This window comes from Aphelocoma coerulescens, chromosome 2, assembly GCF_041296385.1.
Source record: "Aphelocoma coerulescens isolate FSJ_1873_10779 chromosome 2, UR_Acoe_1.0, whole genome shotgun sequence".
Lineage (NCBI taxonomy): Eukaryota > Metazoa > Chordata > Aves > Passeriformes > Corvidae > Aphelocoma > Aphelocoma coerulescens.
The window spans coordinates 58,210,352-58,223,652 of record NC_091015.1 but is presented as its reverse complement, the minus strand read 5'-3'; the positions used below and the strand labels follow the sequence as shown (position 1 = coordinate 58,223,652).

At 40.0% G+C, this 13,301-nt stretch overlaps 1 protein-coding gene across 6 annotated transcripts in view; it reads left to right on the top strand.

The window, feature by feature from the left end:
• The window catches only part of ARPP21 (cAMP regulated phosphoprotein 21), a 654,082-nt gene that overhangs the window by 62,613 nt on the left and 578,168 nt on the right, over window positions 1–13,301 (top strand). For 4 of the 6 annotated variants that reach the window (XM_069007667.1, XM_069007668.1, XM_069007661.1 and 1 more), the window contains 2 exons: window positions 5,238–5,415; window positions 6,547–6,683. The gene's annotated coding sequence lies outside the window, so the exon portion shown is untranslated. The remainder of the gene's footprint in view (window positions 1–5,237; window positions 5,416–6,546; window positions 6,684–13,301) is intronic. The other 2 variants (XM_069007670.1, XM_069007674.1) reach the window with 1 other exon arrangement.

Genomic DNA, 13,301 nt, shown 5'->3' with positions numbered 1-13,301 from the left:
TTTTGGTTACAAAGTCCATGGTGCATTGTCACTGACTGCTAATTTTACACCTGTGTGGGGTGCAGCTGTGTATCAGCTGATGCTGTGGAAGGAAGGGGCTTGAACATTAGCTTTGGGGTCAGACCCTGCAGCTGTTGGTCTTATAAGCATAAAGGAATGCACCTTCTTGAACAAGTCTTCAGGGCATGCATTTTTTTGACATGCATTACTAAAGGCCCCTCTTAAAGATCTACCTCTGTGTGGATGTCTTACAGAAGTCTAATGTTAGAGTTAAGGTGTAATTTCTGTATTATTTTGCACACGGATTCTTTATTGAGGAAGCTTATTTTTGGTTTAACATACTCCATTTACATCTGCATCTTTGTTGAGGCTGTGACTATACAGCAATAATAAGCCATCGATTCTATGGAGTGGTTAAATAAACGTCAGTGATGGGTTCTTTCCACAAATACTTTTTTTTTTTTTGTGAAAAAATAGTCCATATCTTCAGGAGTGAGCCTCAGCAAAGAATACTGTTATTATTCCTAGCGGGAATACAAACACAATATTTTATGCAACACTCTTCTTATGTTTGCAAATAAGTATTAGGATGAAAAGGAAAAATAATAGCGTCCAGACATGGGCCTGGTTCTGTCTGAAGATGCTACAGATTCCTTTATTTCAGTTTATTTGTACTCAGAACACAGGTTCTCTTTGTGGAAAAAGATTAAAACAGCACTTTTCCTCCAACCAAGATTTATGTGTATTTTGCAATTACAGCAACAGAGTATGTCCCCAATTTTAGAAAATTTTAAGTTTAAAGTTGCAAGTGTGTGTACACCTCTACAATATTTGATATCTGCTTGAACATACAGATGTTTGTTTTGACACTGTGACAGGAGCAGAATTTTTTTTTTTTTTGAAATGCATCAGTGCAATAAGATGACCTTAATTCTGATTTGCCAATTAGAGAGATTTTGAAATTAAGGATTTTCTGTTTTATTTGCTGGCCATTTTCTCAAGTCCACACCGGTTGCTTCTGAAACCTGTGGTATTTCTGTAAGGTGCAAATTTTATTCACTAACCTGCTCAGCCCCTCTTCCCTTACTGCCCCCCCTTCATGCCTTTCAAAGTCAGGACTTCATTTTTCCCTGCTATTTATTTACTGATTAGTGAAGGATATATGATCTCAAGAAGTCTTACACTCCAAAATACAAGATGACCTTTGTCTTAGTGTCTGAGTCTGTATAAACATGCTATAAAGCCCTCAAGTGCCTACTCCTTTCCAAGCATGCTAGATGTGCTTCCACGCCATACAGCTTAAATCACATTAAGTCCATCCATGGGCCCTATGATTTTCCAGTGCTTACATCAATTTTTGCCCAGAAAGGCATGCACAATGCCATGCAAAGCCACAAAATAGAAGAGGATTTTCCACAGCTAACCCAACTATGTTATGACCATAAGACACAGCCTTTCCTATGTGTTTTCTATATAAACTTGTCTGTCTCATATTATGCCTCTTGTGCTGTTGTGCCTCCTGTGCTGTTAGTGAGTTGTAACTTGATGGTGTTCTCTATAAATTACTGTGAATCGTTTCAATTTTTTTACCATGTCTCCAAGTTCCTGGTATTGTTTATTTCTCCTGATTTTGTTGGTGATTTCAGGAATTCCATTCAAAATGTGCCGGTTCCTCACGCTTGTGATGAAAAGATGATTTTTTTGCTGTTCATAACCTTCAGCATTTTGCACTGCTCCTGTAGTCATGGACATCTCGTGGATAGTTCCCTCCTTCTTACAGATCTTTTTTCTTTCTCAAAAAATATTCTCTCTCTTACTAGAATCTGTTTTGAACAGTGAGGAAGACCTGAATAACATCATGGCAAAAGGCAAAGGCAGACAGAGACATGTCAGAGGCAAGTACAGTTCTGGAAAAGTTCTAGAAGCAAAGTTAGGAGTTAAGGTCATTTGTGATGTCAGGGGGGCAATATCTTTTCTTACACAAGTTTGGCATTATAGGATTTTTAGCGGATAATTCTGCTCGGACTTGAGTCTTGAATTCTTTTTTACTTGCCTTGTAGTATTCTGCAGCATCTTGGTGCTCCAGAGCTCTGGCCAAGTCTTAAAGGAGAGTCTCACAAGGTGTAGATTTTTTGGATCTGGACACAGGAATAGTTAAGACACTTTGGAAAGTTCGAGTCTTTGGATGGAAACAGTTCCTCTTTCCAAACTGCGTGATGCTCTTTCCCTTTGCTCTGTTTGGTTTGCAAGTTCTTTGAGGCCAGTCTGTACGTGTGTTTGTGTAGTGAGTGGCACAGAGGGCTGTAGGGTCAGTTGGGTTCCTACTTCAGCAATTCACAATTAATCTCACTATTTCTTTAAACTGTGATGAATACTCAGTTCCCCAAAAGTGCACTATCAAATTGGTGCCTTACAGCAGACATGTGAATCTTTTTACTAAATTCTTCCAGCCAGGTATTGTGGTTATAAGGAAAATAGGGTTTCTAGTTTACATTATTTTGTGACAGACCTGGGACAAAATTGCCCACTTCTAGGGATTTTTTCAAACCACTGTTTTTTCTGACTCTTAGAAAAGAAAGCAGGAGAGGTATGTTTAAGAAGCTATTTTACATGTAGCTGCAGAACATCTGTTCTTCCTCCTTCTGCAGCCTCCACTCCTGCTGTGCTGTTCCTTCCTATACTCTGATGGGCAGCATTTTCATGGGACTTGTGTCCTGTGGATGTAGCAGCTAAGGTGCACAGTCATGGTAGTTCCATACACCAAGGTGGCACTAGATCATGGTGTAGAGAATATGGAAGGATAATGTGCTTGCTAAAATATGCTTACTGAGGATTTGATAAATGTAAACTTTTCTGTCTCTGTTCAGCACTGGTGAGCCCCCACCTGGAGCGGGGTCCACTCCTGGGCTCCCTAGTGCTAGAGAGACATTAGAATAAGATCAGTGAAAGACCACAGAGATGATTGAGGAGTTGGGGTATCTCTTTTACATGAAGAAACTGGGAGAGTTGGGGTTGTTCAGTCTTAGAAGACAAGATTTAGGGGGACCTCTTCAGTGTGTGTATTAATGCCTGAGGGGGGGAGTAAGGAAGGGAGAGCCAGACTATCCCAATTGTACCCTATGATAGGACAAGAGATAATAGGCACAGGTTGAGTTACAAGAGATTTCATCTAAGCCTAACTTTTTCTCTGTGAGCACTGGCACAGGTTGCTCAGAGAGGTTGTAGAGTCTCCATCCCTGGAGGTATTCAAAACCGGACTAGACATGGTCCTTGCCATTCTGCTGTAGCTGACTTTGACTGGAAAGGATTGGACTAGATGATCTTCAGAGGTTCCTTCACCCCTCAAACACGATGAGATTCTGTTCTTCATATTGACTTTAAGTTATTATAGAATCAGAGAATATGCCGAGTTGGAAGGCACCCTCAAGGATCATTGAATTCAACTCCTGGTTCTGCCCACGAGTCATACCATGTGCCTGAGAGCATTGTTCAAACACTTTTTGAACTCTGTCAGGCTTGGTGCTGCAACCACTTCCCTGAGGAGCCTGTTTCAGAGCCCAACAACCCTCTGGGGGAAGAACTTTTTCCTAATATCCAACCTAAACCTCTCCTGACCCAGCTTCATCCCATTCCCTCAGGTCCTGTCACTGGTTCTGAGAGCAAAGGGATCGGCACCTTCACCTTCACTTCCCCTCACAAGGCAATTGATGCTACAAACTGCTACAAGATCTCCCCTCATTCTCCTCTTCTCCAGGCTGAAAGACCAAGTAACCTCAGCCACTCCTCATATGGCTTCCCCTCAAGGCCTTTCACCATCCTCATGGCCCTCCTTTGGGTGCCCTCTAATGGCTTAACGTCTATTTTTATAACATGGTGCCCAAAACTGCACACCGTTGTCCTTAAATGGCTCATTAAATGAAACTTGGCTATTATAAAGGGAAAATAGAGGTCTGTGTTGCTTCCAATGGTTATAATGTACTACCAAGTGAAAGGCTCAGTTCTAGTGAATGTGATTTATTTGCTGCTGTAACTTTTGCCCTTTTTGCGAGGACTTTCTTTTCCCTCTTTAATTCTTTCGAGAAATTAGGGAAGGCTTTCAGTAGAAGACTAAAATTCTTTTCTCTGCTCTAGGGGAAGAATTCTAGGTCCAAGTGCTCCTAAATTTTGTCTGATGATACCCAGATATACATTTAGGGCTATTAAAAAGAATAATTCAAATAACAGAATTGTTCAGTAACAGAGTAATAGAGTGCATTTTACTCTTGTGCTCCAAGTAAACTTCTTCCTGTATGGAGAGAGGAAAGTGTTAAAGTCCCACCACAGGTTCATTTTATTCTTTTAGCTCAAAATTTACCAGCCCTATTTCAGTTATATAAATATTTACAAAAATGGTCACCTCCACAAAGCCAAGTATTCAGCTTTTCAACATTTTACAGTGCTTCAGGTATATTCACTGATTAAGCCTCTCGACATCCCTATGATGGGGATGAGTTGGTATATATTGCAAATTAATAGCTAAGGAAGTTAATAATTCAGTCACACAGCTTTTTTATTTAAGCTTTAGTCGTTTGACTTCTAATTACATGCTGTAGCAACCACACTATGTTTCCCTGGTAGGGAAAGTCCTTTAATGAAGAGCTTTATTCCAGGAAATATCTTGTTCCCCTCCTGCTGATCAGGAGAGCTCTGCTGGGTGGATTTCTGTATCAGTGTGGTAAAAATGATGGATTTTACTCTGAGACAAACTTTGGAAGGCACGCTTGAAGTTTGACTGGCAGAAACAAAGGATTTGGGTACATGTGGCATTAAATTAGGGCAGAAGTTGGTTAAAGTGTATGAAGCACTGTCAGTCATTTACTAAAGACCTACTCATGTAACAAGAAAATATGCCGGTAGCAGCACCTGGGTAATCTTTCCTCTTGCTTCCCCTCAAATCCAGGATTGGATATATTCAGCAGCCTTTTGACTCTGTCTTCTGGAGAAGATAATCTGTACCCATGGCTTTCTTTCTATGTGAGGAAGGATTTGAGCTGTGGAAAAGGAAATCCTGACAGTAGGTCTGATAGGGGCAAGTGTGCAATATTAAGCTGGCTGGTTTAGCTCTTGGAATGATTCAAAGAAGCCTTACAATTATTCTAATATTTTCCAGGTCAACACTGGCTCCAAGCAGCTGTTCCAGCAGCTGGAGAGCTGCAGTTGCGAGCTGCTGCTGACATTTGCCTCCATCACCTCCACAGGGAGGAAGAACGATATGGAGTCGGTGTTTCTGACTTTGCTGTGCATGAATTCCCCACGCAAGGAGAGTCTCTTGCTTGCCAGCCAGTGTGGCTTTACGGCTCCTTTGGGCTGCTGCAGAGGTGTTCATCAGAGCCATGATCTGTGCTGAAATAAAACAGGAGATGGTTGCTACTACCTGTAAGGGCACAGCTAATTCTTTTCACCCATTTCCATCCTTGCTTGAACTCTTAACAAGTGACCTACCATGTCAGTTCCACATTTTGCAACCTCTATAAAGATACTTGGCTGAGAAATATTTCCAGGTGCTCTTCCAAGAATCTTGGAGCATTGGTGAAGTTGTGTATAAGAGTGCTCAGATATGATTTTCATCACTGTTCCTTGTAAAAGGTGGTCAGGTGTGAGATCTGTATTGATACAGATGTTTATACTGGGTGGTGATGATGGGGCAGGACCTGGGTCAGAAAAAGAAAGACCTGTACAGTTTCCTTGATGCCCAGACTCCAGATTTTTCTCCAGTGCCAGATGTATCAAACACTAAATCAAAATTTGAATACTTCCGGGCCTGGTTTTCTCTCAGAATGCCAACAGGACACTTTCTGATGTCAGTGTGGCTGCAGTTTATGTGATGCAAATTCTCGATCTCTGCTGTCAGACAATGACTCTCAGGGGACCTATTTCATATTAAAAGACTGGCCTCTGCTCTCAGTAACCTCGGTATAAATCTAGAATAAATTTTATTTTGTTAACAACAATTATACGTGCCATTCAGGGCACAAGTTATGGATGCAGGTCCTGCCCGAAAGTTGATTCAAAGCTGTGATGATTAGAATGTTTCTCTCACTGCTCGGTACAGATATTTCCCATCAGCTTAATTTTTGGCATGGGCTCATTCTTTCCTTTGGATCCATGTTTTCGTTCTGTGGTGCAAAACCAAACTTGCATATGAGTGCTAAGTATGACCTGGCCATGCTCATTTCCATCCATTTTCTTGGATTTGAGCAGACTGTCCATCAATAACTGTGACATTCAGCACTTATTTCTTCACCTGACTACATTCACCTTGGGTGGCATATGTTGGGCGCATGAATACTGCTTTGGATGGCTCTTATTTTACCCATAGATCGGGAGTGAAGTTGTCTAGCCTCTCTTTCAAACTCTACTTTTTGTCCAATTAATTTGAAAACAAACAGTCCTTTCTTAAAAGAAGAATGGCCACCAAAAATGAGCAACAAAAAAACTTAGAGCCATACAAGACTGCAAAATAAGATTCATGAAAAATGTAACAAGCACAAATTGAAACTGTTTCAGGTTTGCAGATGCTGTGATATCCTGCCTGGTTTTTATGTCAGCCAAGGTTACTACCAAGCTGTAGGAGTTCACTGAGTAAACCACTGAACACTGTGAATTCTCCCACTATATCACAATTACAGAAGTAGAGGCACCAGGTAAGTTTATGCCGATCCTCTGGGAACATTTTTAAAAAGTTTAACAGCCCTTAAAATTTCTCATTTCTAACCTGTCATAGGTTTACCTCATGACTGCTCATTTACTGTGTTGTAAAAGCAGATAGAAAATTAGATTTCGGGCTCAAGATCTCACTAAAACCATCATTTCTGTTTAAGTCAGCAATAGCCACATAACATTTAAGCCTGGATAGTAATTTCTTTCTACATCCACTGCAGCAACAGAGCAACACATTGCATGACTTGAAATGCTTCTGATCTAATTAGAAGAGCTTACAAAATCCTGTGGAAAGATTATCTGAAAAGATCACTGGAAATAATAAATAAGAGGAGTCTAATTTCCCATTCTGGGTATCTCACAAATGAGAAAGGAATCTTTTAAATATGGATTCTGTTGATAAGATCATTAAATAGCTGCAATGATTACATGGGCTTTGAACCCCAATGAGGAACTTCTGCTATAATTCACAGAAAAAGGGGGTTTTTAACTGTCTGATACACTTCCCATCTAGTAGCTCCAAGTATCTGGACCCTGTCCAAGTGCACCTGAGCACAGCACCTGTTGTGGCAAAGAGCTTAACAATGCACATAACTTTAAGTACATTAATTATCCCCCCCTTAATAGAGAGCATTACTCAATTGAGGGAAGTGTCCTTGAAATGAAGGACATTCATCCAGCCTTGCTGGATTGGAACAGAAGCACCCAACATATTATGGGATCGCATTTGTGGATTAAGGACTCATTCATAGTTTCTTTACATACATGACTGAAAACACAAACTCTTATTAGTGTATTCAGTAGTCAGTGGAGAAATTTGGAAACTAGCCTATAAAATCATTCCTGTTGGGACATTAAACAGCTATTAAAATTGAATTGATTAAGGGTTCAGTATAGTTCTAGAGAAAGGTGGTTAAAGACTTACATATCTGCCTTCTCAATAGGTTGACAAATCAAAAGAAAGGAGAGCTGCTGGGAAGCTGCATTCAGAGAGTGCATTTTTACTTTTAAAAATTGAATGTATTGTCAAATATATCAGCAAATTTAGCTCACAAATGGGGTTTATTTCTCTGTGATTATTTTCTCTTCTTTGTTCTGTACCTTTTGGATGTCTCCTGTCCAACTGAAGCAAAATGCATGTGCAGAAGAACAGGGAGGCTGGGAAAAGGCAGAGATCCTTTTAGGATGAGCATAATATTACTCAATATGAGTCCCAGTTTGGGGCACAAACTGAATGTGCTGTAAGGGAATGGTTGGTTTTGGTTTGATATTTTTGGTGGGGTAGAAGAAGAGTTTCAGGTCAACTGTCTCTCAGCAAAGCCTCTGTCACTGCTCCAGGAATCCAGCAGTAGATGGCCTTTATTCTTTTTCAAATATCCAATGGGGCTTTGCACTGTTCCTCCTAGAGTGGATGAGCCACTCTTTAAACCATGCCAGAAGCTGTGTCCCCATGACTGTAGCTGTGATAGGTGGTATGGTAGTCTGATTGGCAGGTCTAGATTTAAAAACTGGTTATTAAGTCTCACTTCTACAAGGAGACATGATCTGGTACAAATCTCTGCTTACCTGGAATGCTAGGGCCTACCTGAAGTCCTGGATGTACCCAGGAATCTGCCCTTCTTTATTTAAGTAGGAGATTCTATCTGATGAAAACAAAAAGCTAACACACAATTTGCATTGTTGGCTGAGTATTTTACACCTGTAGGGGATAAAAACTGAAGGAAAAATTTCATGCGGTCCCTTAAAATACCATCCTCTCACATAATTTCATAAATTCTTACTACATTTCTCTGAGACTGCAAATCAAGGACATATCTTTGGCCTGGAGGTTCCTTATAACCTGCTCCTGATGATGCTCTGGTTGACCTATAAAGGTCCTTCCAACCAAAACTGTTCTACAATGTTCTGGAGTGACTTCTGCATGGAAAACAGCCTGTAACCTTAACTGAACAGAATCGTAATTAACCAAGGGTTAAAATTCAGCCATATTTAGACCAAAGAGGAATCAAAAATGGACAAGATAGAGGAAGCAGTGATGAAGAGTTGTTAAGAGTTCTTAGAATGTGTTTCTTGGCTATTTTAAGTCCCCATTTTTCCAGGATGGGCTGTGGGGAGCCAGGGTCTTTTTGAGGTGCTGGTGGCACACAGTTTGTGGGAAGGGACAGTTTTGGATGGGAAGCTCCTCCCACTCAAATTCTGTGTTGGTGTGTCTCTGCCAGCTTTAGCATGGCTTCTTCTGGTGAAAAACCTCTGCCTTGTCTCACATTTTCTCTTCCTCTGCTATCCCTTGAAATCTGAGATCTGTGTGTTTTAAGATTTTTCTTAATCTGTGGTTTTTTTCTATTCTGTTATTGTACCCAAACCATAGCCAGCAATGGGGAATGGTTTTCACGTACATGTATTTCCTTACTCATCTGAGAATGAGTGGGTTTATGACCAACGCAGGTATCCTAGTTGAGAAAAAAGTCTCAGTTTCGTTCAGTGCTGATGTTAAGAGTGTCCATCCAGGATATAACCAGCACTCACTGGCACTCCTGTAAGTCAGAGTATTCTTGGTGCCAAAAAAAATTGAGAAATTATTTCTTGCTTCTGAAATGTAAAAAAAAAATGAAAGCAACTTACTCCCAGAATGATCCATAATACCAAAGGCCTTTCTGGCCATAAGTCAGACTGAAAAAGAAGCCTTATACAGTAGTGTTGGGTAGAGATAGCTACATGATCACTGCAAACAATAATAATACGACACTGAACCCTGCCTTCACTGAAAGGTTTTAAAAAATATCAAACTCTTCTCACAAGGTCTTCCAAGCCGTTAATAAACAACTTCTCAGCTGTTATCTGCTTAGATATATATATATATCTTATACGTTAGAAGATTCTGTACATGTAACATCACAGATTATGTAAAATAAATCTTTGTAGAATTGCTATAATCTGGTGATATATCAAGCTTCGTGGATTGAATAATTTTTAACAATCTTTTTTGGCCTGTTTGTTTGTTTCTTTGCTTTTTTAGAGGAAAAGTACATCCATTCCTGCTATGGTGTTTTATTTTCTGGTAACAAGCATATTTTTTAGCAGGATTAAAGTCTTAATTTCACCTGTTTGATTTATACTAGTACTCTATCAGGTTACTTCAGGTACTCATAGCAGTATTTATACTTCAGATGGTTCAGAAAGAAGGGCTGAAAAAGCTACATAGAAAGGAAAAGAATATCCTTTTTGAGCTCTTAAACATCCACAGATTTCAGAACACTGGCTAAGTCCAGCTACTGACACTTGAGTTGGGAATGCAAATGGGGGAACAGGAAGGAAATATTAATTTTTTAAGAGCAATGCATAGAGGTATGGAACTGGAAAGGTCCACCTGGGCTGTTTTGCAAGTACTCAGGTCATATAATCATGCTAGGAAGAGGATCACATTGCACCCTAAAATTACAAGTAGACTTTGTTCCTTTTTGAGTTTGTTTTACTACTTTCCCACAGGAAGGAGGGCTCTTCTGCCCATCTTCTGATCTGTGTCTTAATCTGTGATCATGACAAATTGATGATTTTCAGTGCATGTATTGTCCTTTAGCTCTTCATCTTTCCTAGAAGGTGTTTATTCTCTGTTATGCTTGTGGACAGCATTCATAGCTCCTGAAGCCTTTGTTTCACTTCTGTTCGCATCCTTTTGGAAGATGAAGCTGTTCATTTCCTTAATTATCCTGATTACCTGCTTGTGATTCAAATTTTTTTTTCTGTTTAAACAAGACTGCCTGGAAGTGTGCTGCAGTTGGTACCTCTGTGACACCTATCAGCTCTATAATGGCACTAACACTTCCCTGTTTCTATCAGAAACGTTTTTTACCTGATAACAACAAGGACTGTATTTACACTTTCCGTCATGGCTGTCATCCCGTCTTCCATAAATAACCCTCGGGCCTTTTTCCCTGTCTGTCGTCACTGACTAATGAGTTCTCAGCTCAGAGAAAAGCTTCTTGTTTCTAGTTTGTAAGTGCAAGCTGATGCCACTTTTGTACTAGGTAATTTGATTCCATTTCCACTACTCCTCATGTCTCAGGTACTTCCCACGCAATATGCTAATGCTCATCTTTACCAATGATATCCCTCAGCAAATGTCATAGCTCAGTCCTGTTTCTAACTTAAGTCATTGTATGAAAATACAAGATGTGAATGGTTCAGGCTGATTTTTCAGCTACAGCCACAGTCAGTGGAGGGGTTTTCAGCCACTGGGAGCTGGCAGAAGGGGGTTTTACCCCTTGTGTGCCGACACAAAGAAGCCCGGAGGTCAACACTGAAACCCCTCTGGAAGGCAGCACTCAGTGCCCAAAACACAATGAAAATGGGGTAGAGCTCCTCACCCAAAAGGGGCTGTGTCCTTCTGTTGCTGTTCAGCAGGCACGCAGGCAAAGAAGTAAAGAGAGGGGACTCTCCGTATCAGTTCCACGCAGGTTTATCCTGGTGAAAGAACAGGGACAAAAAGACCAATTGGTGGGAGGGTCCAGGGATCTTATACTGGGTACAGAATAGGTGGGGAAAGGGATCTCAGCCAATGGGATAGAGACAAGCAGGTGGGATTGACAGGAAGGAAACCAATGGGAACAAAACATAGGAGGTACTCAGGAAAGGATCCAATGGGGCGTCGAGGAACAAAGAACTTTCTAGAACTGGTACATAGTAAACAAGGGAAATGAATATGCATAACTTCATACATAAAACAGGAAGGGGAAAACATTAACCAATTGGGAGAAAACATGCAAAAAGCAGAACAAAGGAATCATGGGTTCTCACCGTGACTGAAAGTTACATGCTAAACTTGGGTTGCTGACTACCACAGCTGCTTGTCTGAATTCTTCTCAGGAGACAGGGTGGCAGGTGCCTGCACTGTCTCAGGTTAGTTCCATCTTTCCCAAGAACTTCCATTTCCAATCCATACCACTATATTTCCTCTGCTAATCTCTGTCTTTTCCCGCTTAATAAGTATTTTCCCACAAGACATTTCATCAAATGCTTTTCTCGTGTCAGATTTGATGAAGGCCCTGCATTTATTTCATCTGGAAACTCACCTATAAAAGAAAACTGGTAATTTTATTTTGTGTTGTCATCCAAACCATGCACCCAATCATTAATTCTTCCATGGGCTCTTTTTTTCATTTGTTTGCTGCTGCTATTGGCAATATACATAGACATAAATGTCTCCTGGCAAGACAACTCAGTCCCTCTTTCAAAAAAATCCCTTGTTAATTTTTAAAAAACTTACAGTGATGTCTTTTTATTCCCTTTAAAAATCCTATTTCTTTCCTTTTATATTCTGATGAAGGTTTGCCATCAAATCCAGGTTGCGGGAAGACTAGAAGTCATGATCCTTTACAACAGAAATGTTTTAGGAAATAAAAGTCAACTTATCTCATCTTCAAAGTTTTAGGCTTATTTAGACTGCCAGATGAAGTATTTGTTGATTTCTACTACTGCCAAATGGATATTTTTCTGCACCTATGTGCCTCAGACACCTAGAAGGACATTAGCTAATTATCACTAGATAGATTAGCTAAAGGACTCCCAGTTGCGAAATAGATGAGTTTTTTCCCTTGTTTTTGTGTTCTGATAAGTTTTAAAGTGAAACATAGAGGCAGAAGAGTAAGTTTGAAATAGCGTCTGCCCAGGCTATGTTTGGTTTTATCCAGGGCTCTACACACCAGCCTTCCTGAGCGCCTAAATTCATTTTTTATTGCGAAAGAATGAATGTTAACACTACCTTTAGTTTCAGTCTTGACATTTCAGCAAATTTACCTCTCTGAATCACTAACTGAACTCAACAAAAGGTTTTTATCTGCTGATAACTTTCCATTGGAGAGCTTTAAAGTGCCAGATGACATTAGCTCTAGCTCAATGATGTTATTAAATTCTCACCTTAAATCTCACATACAGAAAGCTCTTGTCAGGTCACATGAATGAGATGATTGCATTAGTCATACTACAAGAGTGATACTCATTCTACTAAGTTCACTGTACTCAGACTGAAGTTTGATCTCTGAGAGGGCGCTTCATATCTAATATGATGTGGTTTCTTTACGTTGTGGTGTTTCTATTAGTCACGTTCTTGTCAATGCAATTTGTACCCTCTTTGCTCTGTAGTATGCAATCCTCAGTGTATTTGCTGCTTTTGTTCAACTGTAATCTACTCCAATAAAAAGAAAGACCCCATGATTAGTTTACTCAAGACATTTCTTCTGTTCATAATTCATCTTGAAACTAACTCTACACTTTTGAAGTACAGTGTCCCTGAACTGGCCTCTGAATTGCAAAAACTAAATTAGCATGAATGACATTTTGCATGTGGGAATTTATGCAAGGATCTACTTGTGAAAAGTTTAAACACACCAGCTGAAACATTGATGAATTATGAATGATTATAATTAAATGGTTTTACTTCTCCATTGTTTTTATTTCTTTTCCTCTTTTTTTCTGGCTTCTCTTAACCCAGTAATATCCAGATGGCTTGGGATAGCAAGATTTCTGTGTGCGTACACTGATCTTAAAGGAAACCAGTGCCATTGACTAGATTTGAGGATTAAAATGAATTTATCTATGGATTAAGA